Consider the following 8,766-nt stretch of genomic DNA (forward strand, 5'->3'; position numbering starts at 1 on the left):
GTGCAGGGCTCCCTCAGCACTGCCCCTCCGACAGTGCAGCGCTCCCTCAGTACTGCCCCTCCGACAGTGCAGCGCTCCCTCAGTACTGCCCCTCCGACAGTGCGGCGCTCCCTCAGTACAGCCCCTCCGACAGCGCGGGGCTCCCTCAGTACTGCCCCTCCGACAGCTCGGGGCTCCCTCAGTACTACCCCTCCGACAGCGCGGGGCTCCCTCAGTAATGCCCCTCCGACAGCGCGGGGCTCCCTCAGTAATGTCCTTCCGACAGTGCGGCGCTCCCTCAGTACTGCTCCTCCGACAGTGCGGCGCTCCCTCAGTACTGCACTGGGAGTGTCAGCCTAGATTGTTGTGGTCAAGTATCTGGAGTGGGACTTGAACCCACAACCTTCTGACTCAGAGGCGAGAGAGAGTGCCTCGACTGAGCCATGGCTGACACTGATGAGTGAGACGGCACAGAGCTGCACGCCCAATAAGGAGCATAGCAAAAAGGGGGGAAAAAACCCTAAAAGCACCCACAAACTGTGCTTGATGAACCCAGATCCTGACTATGGCTCATGCTTAATGTGTAATGGATAGCTATCGACACTCTTTAAGCGTTTGTGTGCACTCTTTAAGAACTGCACACAAACGCTTAAAGACTGTATAACCTTCCGTTCCATTTGTAATGTTTCAGCTACTTCTCATAACGACGGATATTTTTCCCATTTAGGTTGATGCACTGTATCAATAAATGCATATTCAATGCTCCCAGATGTATCTGGCTGCCCAATCGTCTCTTCACTCAGTGTGTCGAAAAGTTCTGTCAATCCTTTTGTCCAGAAAAACAAGCCACTGTAACTGCTCAGGTGCCTGCAGATTTTCAGACTGTGTTCAGTAATCATCAGTGAGTCGTACAGCACAGAAAGAGGCCATTCGGCCCATCGTGCCTGTGAAAGAGCGAGCCAATCAGAACCACTCCCCCCTGCTCCTTTCCCATGGCCCTGAAAATTTTCTTTCCTTCAAGTATATATCCAGTTCCCTTTTGAAAGTTACCGTTGAATCTGCATCTCCCGCCCTTTCAGGCATCGCGTTACAGGTCATCATAATTCGCTGCGTAAAAATATTCTCCTCATCTCCCCCTCTGGTTCTTTTGCCGATTATGTTAAATGTGTGTTCTCTGGTTACTGCCTCTTTCGCCAGAGGAAACAGTTTGCCCCGATCTACTCTATCAAAATGCTTCATAATTTTGAACACCTCTATCAAATCTTCCCTTAACCCTTCTCTGCTCTACAGAGAACAGCCTCAGTCTCTCCATATAACTGAAGCTCCTCATCACTGAAACCATTTGGAAACAAAAACCACCTGATTTATGTTTTGGGCGGGAGTGGGGGGGCGTGGTGAGGAAACAAAAACAGGTCAATTGACCATTTATGTCCTCCCCGAGTGCGACTTGCAACTCACTGGTATAATTGTTATAAGAATATAAGAAATAGGAGCAGGAGTCGGCCATTCGGTCCCTCGAGCCTGCTCCGCCATTCAATGAGATCATGGCTGATCTTCGACCTCAACTCCACTTTCCCGCCCGATCCCCATATCCCTCGATTCCTTTAATATCCAAAAATCTATCGATCTCAGCCTTGAATATACTCAACGACTGAGCCTCCACAGTCCTCTGGGGCAGAGAATTCCAAAGATTCACCACCCTCTGAGTGAAGAAATTCCTCCTCATCTCAGCCCTAAATGGCCGACCCCTTATCCTGAGACTGTGTGACCCCTGGTTCTAGACTCCCCCAACCCGGGGGGAAACATCCTCCCTGCATCTACCCTGTCAAGCCCTGTGTAAGAATTGTGTATGTTTTAATGAGATCACCTCTCATTCTTCTAAATTCTAGGCACTATAGGCGTAGCCTCCTCAATCTCTCATAGGAAAATCCCCCCATCCCAGGAATCAGTCTGGCGAACCTTCGTTGGAAGTACACAATACTCCAGGTGTGGTCTCACCAAGGCCCTATATAATTGCAATAAGGTTGTTTTACTCTTATACTCAAATCCTTTTGTAATAAAGGCCAACAAACATAAGAACATAAGAAATAGGAACAGGAGTTGGCCCCTCGAGCCTGCTCCGCTATTTAATACGATCATGGCTGATCCGATCATGGACTCAGATCCACTTCCCTACCCGCTCCCCATAACCCCTTAATCCCTTATCGGTTAAGAAACTGTCTATCTCTGTCTTAAATTTATTCAATGTCCCAGCTTCCACAAAGACCTATGTTAACCTGCCATGTGGCAGTTTTGAGTACAAGAAATTATCTTTCAGAACATAAACCTCAAGATGACTAAACAACCCTGGCAACGCGCAGACTCTTAACTTCCTGTGGCTCTGAAGTAATTAAAAGTAATCGTTTGTTTCCAAATTTCACGCTAGTCTTCTCCGTAAAAAAAAACACAAACCCTCCCGAGTCCCAGCAGCTTTGAAGTGGGAGAGAGAAAAGTTTCCCCTGAACATCAGCGGATTCCTGTCGCAAGATAAGCGAGAGTGTAAAGTGACTGATCTGTCGGCTGGGGAAAGATTCTCAGACAGCTCGCGGGCTAGTGGCTGACGTTCCTAACACATGACAACGGTGACCAGACCAGCCTACCCACCACCGCCTAGGCCCCTTTGACAATTGCATAAACACCGCCGAGCTGGAGTGGTCCAGCTCCAGATAACAGTGGGTTGATCAACAGTGTTGCGTGACAAAATTACAGTGGTGATAAACAACTTGCGTTTGCACAGTGCCTTTTACGCAGTTAAAAACATCCCCCGGTGCTTCACAGGAGCGATTATCAAACAAAAATTTTACACCGAGCCACTCAAGGAGATATTAGGACAGGTGGCCAAATGCTTGGTCACAGAGGTAGGTTTTGAGGAGCATCTTAAAGAAGAGATGGGGAGGTTTAGGGAGGGAATTGCAGAGCTTGGGGCCCAGGCAGCTGAAGGCACGGCCGCCGATGGTGGAGCGATTAAAATCAGGGGTTGCGCAAGAGGCCAGAATCGGAGGAGTGCAGAGATTTCAAAGGGTTGCAGAAATGGAGGAGATTACAGAGATAGGGAGGGTCGTCGCCGTGGAGGGATTTGAAAACAAGGATGAGAATTTTAAAATTGAGTTTTGGAACTCTGGTCTTTAACACTCTGGATTTTTCGCTGTTTTCTTAACTCCTTCTTTGCTATGAGCTCAAGCCTATGCAATGCCTTGCCTCCTTCAGTGTGTCCTCCTCCACCAAGTCTACAACCCAGGTTTGGTCTTCTCCCCTTCTTCAATCTTCATGACATCCTACAGCATGAGCTTTAAACCTTGATCTTCCAATATATATGAAATATTGATGCTTCCAACACGTATGTAATGTGTGCCCCTGTGAGTATGCTCGCAGATGTGTAGAGCTGTTGAGTTAGGAGTGGCTTAGCCAGTCACGTGATGTTCACAAGACTCAATAAAACCCCAGCCAGTTGGGTTCGGGGGATCCACGATGAGGCAGGTGGTTGTGAGCCTGGTGGATGAACCGGTAATGTGTAGTGTGATTGTTAAACCTTTTGCTAATAAACCAACTAGTTCTTAATAGCAATATGTTGCTATGAATTCTAAGTATAGAACCCATGAAGCATATACATTACAACATATAAAAATTAGTTACTAGGGATGGTGCGAATAAGCATTGTCCCATCACTTTAGGTAGACGTAGATTAAGTGAGTGGGCAAAAATCTGCCAGATGGAGTATAATGTGGGAAAATATGAGGGTATCCACTTTGGTAAGAAGAATCGAAAAGCAGAATGCTGCGCTGCAGAAGGATCTGGGGGTCCTCATACATGAAACACAAAACGTTAGCATGTAGGTACAGCAAGTGATTAGGAAGGCAAATGGAATGTTGGCCTTTATTGCAAGGGGGAGAGAGTATAATAGCACGGAAGTCTTCCTACAACTGTACAGGGTATTGGTGAGGCCACACCTGGAGTACTACGTACAGTTTTGGTCTCCGTATTTAAGGAAGGATATACTTGCCTTGGAGGCTGTTCAGAGAAGGTTCACTAAGTTGATTCCTGGGATGAAGGGGTTGTCTTATGAAGAAAGGTTGAGCAGGTTGGGCCTGCATTCCATTGGAGTTTAGAAACATAGAAAATAGGTGCAGGAGTAGGCCATTCAGCCCTTCGAGCCTGCACCACCATTCAATATGACCATGGCTGATCATGCAACTTCAGTATCCCATCCCCGCTTTCTCTCCATACCCCTTGATCCCTTTAGCCGTAAGGGCCATATCTAACTCCCTCTTGAATATATCCAATGAACTGGCATCAACAACTCTCTGCGGTAGAGAATTCCACAAGTTAACAACTCTCAGTGAAGAAGTTTCTCCTCATCTCGGTCCTAAATGGCTTACCCCTTATCCTAAGACTGTGTCTCCTAGTTCTGGACTTCCCCAGCATCGGGAACATTCTTCCTGCATCTAACCTGTCCAGTCCCGCAGAATTTTATGTTTCTATGAGATCCCCTCTCATCCATCCAAACTCCAGTGAATACAGGCCCAATTGATCCAGTCTCTCCTCATGTCAGTCCTGCCATCCCGGGAATCAATCTGATGAACCTTCGCTGCACTCCCTCAATAGCAAGAACATCCTTGCTCAGATTAGGAGACCAAAACTGAACACAATATTCCAGGTGAGGCCTCACCAAGGTCCTGTACAACCACAGTAAGACCTCCCTGCTCCTGTACTCAAATCCCCTAGCTATGAAGGCCAACATACCATTTGCCTTCTTCACCGCCTGCTGTACCTGCATGCCAACTTTCAATGACTGATGTACCATGACACCCAGGTCTCGTCCCACCTCCCCTTTTCCTAATCTGCCGCCATTCAGATAATATTCTGCCTTCGTGTTTTTGCCACTAAAGTGGATAACCTCACATTTATCCACATTATATTGCATCTGCCATGCATTTGCCCACTTGCCTAACCTGTCCAAGTCACCCTACAGCCTGCTGAAGAATGAGAGGTGATCTTATTGAAACATAAGATACTGAGGGGGCTGGACAGAATAGATGCAGAGAGGATGTTTCCCCTCGTGGGGGAATCTCGAACTAGGGGACATAGTTTCAGAATAAGGGGTCGCCCATCTAAGACGGAGATGAGGAGTAATTTCTTCTCTGAGGGTGGTGAATCTGTGGAATTCTCTGGCGCAGAGAGCTGTGGAGGCTGGGTCATTGAATATATTTAAGGTGGAGGTGGATAGATTTTTGAACAATAGGGGAGTCAAGGGTTATGGGGACCGGGCAGGAAAGTAGGGTGGAGGCTAAGATCAGATCAGCCATGATCTTATTGAATGGCAGAGCAGGCTTGAGAGGCAAAATGACCGACTTTTTCTTCTGTTTAGGGTGTACTGGAGATTTCCTTGATCTCCCAGCATTGAGAAGATGTTGCCACATCAACCACCACACGGGCTTGACAGGGCTAGGTCTTGATCCAGTGGCAAGAGTTAACCAAGATGACTGGAGACCAAGCTCTGCATTTAGACCAATAAAATGCATGCAGGGGCAGGATTATCCAGTGAAAGACGGAAGGCTGGTGCGTGGTGTATTTGTGAAAGAATGGAGCAAAGGTAGTGCGCCAAACTTAAGAAACTAAGTTTATTTAGCCAGGATCTTTTAAGTAATTGAATATCTTGTGTTCTTACTAATTGGGGTGCTTTATTGAACCCTAGTTCAAAAGAACTATGGTCACGAAAATGTATTTATTTTCATAGATGCTGGTTGAGCTGTTTGTTTTTGTTTCAAAATTCTAGCATTTTTTAAAATCTTATCTAATCAATCTTTGCAGTCCACAGATTCAATTTCTAGGTCCTGCCGTCTTTGTTTTTAGCTTGTGTGCAGTGATACTGAAATAAACGCTGGTATTCCATTAATGGCCAAAGGTTAGTGAGAATGGAGTGAAGGGAGCCAGGAAGTAGGTTTCATTCACATAGAAAGAGCAGGAGGTAAGGGAGAAACTAGTGAAAGACATGGGTTCATGGTTAGTGCATAGGGGAGCCTTGACTTGGTTGACAAGGGGACTGGAGGGGTTGGCAGAGGCAGATGAACAGACCGTCTTTGTGACCGTCTGTGAGCTCCCTCCACGTGTTGTTGGAGAGAACCTGGAATTTCCATAATACGTACACGGGAGTAAAATTCTGAAAGTTGAAACTCCCTCAGCTATAGGAGGGAAGGTGGGCAATGTTACAGAGGTGGAAGTGGGTGGTCTTTGTGATGGAGAGGATTATGGAGTTGAAAGTTCCGTTCAGGGACACCCTGGTGGCAGAGCATTTGGTTCAACCAGAGATCGTGGCCAGGGAACAGAGAAGAAATCGGTGCTCAAGGAACGCAGTTTGGTGAGGATGAAAAAAATGGCTTAGGTGTTCCCAGCGTTTAACTTTTTTTTTTGGTGTGGAAGCAAGTCACCCTCGATACGAGGGACTGCCTAATACAATATACTATACTGTATCACACAAGAACAATTCTAACCCAGGAGCACCCTCTAGTGTACAATCCCCACACTGCAGCTTTGTCAGATCCCATCAATCAGGGCACATTCTTGGTCATCCACACCCATCCCAAATCTTTTGGTTCCTACCTCTCCTCTCTCTTTCTGGCCATTTTCCCCAATGTCCATTGCCCGGAATACAGCAACGTGTTAACCAGCTATGAGCAACATCACAGGCAAGTGTGATCACACCCTTGTGCCGCGATCCATTGTCGAAGTGTATAATCGGAAACATAGCTTAAGACAGAAATAACCTGCATTTATATAGCGCCTTTCACAACCTCAGCACATCTCAAAGCGCTTTACAGCCAAATCAAGTACTTTCTGAAATGTAGTCACTGTTCTAATTAGGAAACACGGACGCCAATTTGCACACAGCAAGCTCCCACACACAGCAATGTGATAATGACCAGATAATTTGTTTGTGATGTTGATTGAGGGATAAATATTGGCCCCAGGACACCGGGGATAACTCCCCTGCTTTTCTTCGAAATAGTGGCTGAGAGATCTTTTACGTCCACCTGAGAGAGCAGATGGGCCCTCAATTTTAACATCTCACGCGAAAGATGGCACCTCCGACAGTGCAGCACTCCCTCAGTACTGCACTAGGAGTCTAGAAATCAGTGTATCATGGGAATGTATTCCATGTGGTGGAGTGACTAGATCATTAGGAATCTGTGAGGGGATGCTAAGTAAGAAGCTGTCAAGTTTTACAATTTAAGAAGCATAAAAAAGGTTTGTTTAAAAATTATAGCTTGTTTGAAGACATTTCTATTTCAGCTGTTATCATTTTGTTAATGTGCGATGCTTAGAACTATCCAAAATTGCCTCATCTTCCACATAAAATGCACAATGCAGTGACAATGAGGTGCAACATCGCCACCTACTTGTGTAGTGTCATATGACATGTGATCACATGACAATTTCAATCACTTGGTTGAGAGCAAGTCATGTGGCATTGTCCATCTAGGGATACACTTTCAGTAATTCTGTGCCGTGAACACGTCTGAATTGGTTAATCGTTGGTAGATCCGCTGAGTATCCTACTAGTAAGTATATAGACATGTAACTGGCATGTACTTCCTGTTGATATTAATAAAAACCAATATGTTGAATTATCTCTGGTGTCCAAACCTGTGTAATTTGGATTAATCTACTCGGTTGATCCAACGCTCAGGCGCTCACTTGTGTTACATGTGTGGACTTCACAGGCATCAGTGACCAGGAGCAGGAACCCAGGAACAGTTGAACATGGACATCTTCAGGGGTGCCCAGCTCCATACTAGATTGGGTGGTGTCTTCACTTCTTAGTCGTTACCATAAAGTAGCTCCCGCCCAGTGCGAATTCTCACGGAGATATGCAAGACGAGAGAGTGGATGGACACTTCAAAACAGTTGGACCCAAAGCATGGTTCTTGCGCAGTGACACAAGCAACATGCCACTACCAAACAAATGCCTTTATATAGTGCCTTTAACATGGCTCATGGTCTACAGGGCTGTAGTAATACCCGCACTCCTGTATGGATCAGAGGCATGGACGATGTATAGAAGGCACCTCAAGTCGCTGGAGAAATAACACCAACGATGTCTTCGCAAGATCCTGCAAATCCCCTGGGAGGAAGCGCACTGACATCAGTGTCCTCGCCCAGGCTAACATCCCCAGCACTGACCACACTTGATCAGCTCTGCTGGGCAGGCCACATAGTTTGCTTGCCAGATACGAGACTCCCTCAGCAAATGCTTTATGTGGAGCTCCTTCATGGCAAGTGAGCCAAAGGTGGGCAGCAGACACCCTTCAAAGCCTCCCTGGTAAAGTGCAGCCTCCCTGGTAAAGTGCGACATCACCACTGACACCTGGGAGACCCTGGCCGAAGACCGCCCGAGGTGCAGAAAGTGCATCCGGGAGAACGCTGAGCTCTTCGACTCTCGACGCAAAGAGGTCAAGCGCAGGCAGCGGAAGGAGCTTGCGGCAAGCCAGCCCCACCCACCCCTTCCCTCGACAAATGTCTGCCCCACCTGTGACAGGGTCTGTGGCTCTCGTATTGGACTGTTCAGCCACCAAAGAATTCACTTTGGGAGTGGAAGCAAGTCTTCCTCGATTCCGCCCATGATGATTAATATAGTAAAACACTCCAATCCATGGGTGTTAGCAGACACAATTTGACACCGAGAAAGAGATATTAGGGCAGGTGAGCAAAAAGGTTGGTCAGAGGTAGATTTTAAAGAGGTAAAGAGGCGCA

Source organism: Pristiophorus japonicus, chromosome 19 (assembly GCF_044704955.1).
Source record: "Pristiophorus japonicus isolate sPriJap1 chromosome 19, sPriJap1.hap1, whole genome shotgun sequence".
Lineage (NCBI taxonomy): Eukaryota > Metazoa > Chordata > Chondrichthyes > Pristiophoridae > Pristiophorus > Pristiophorus japonicus.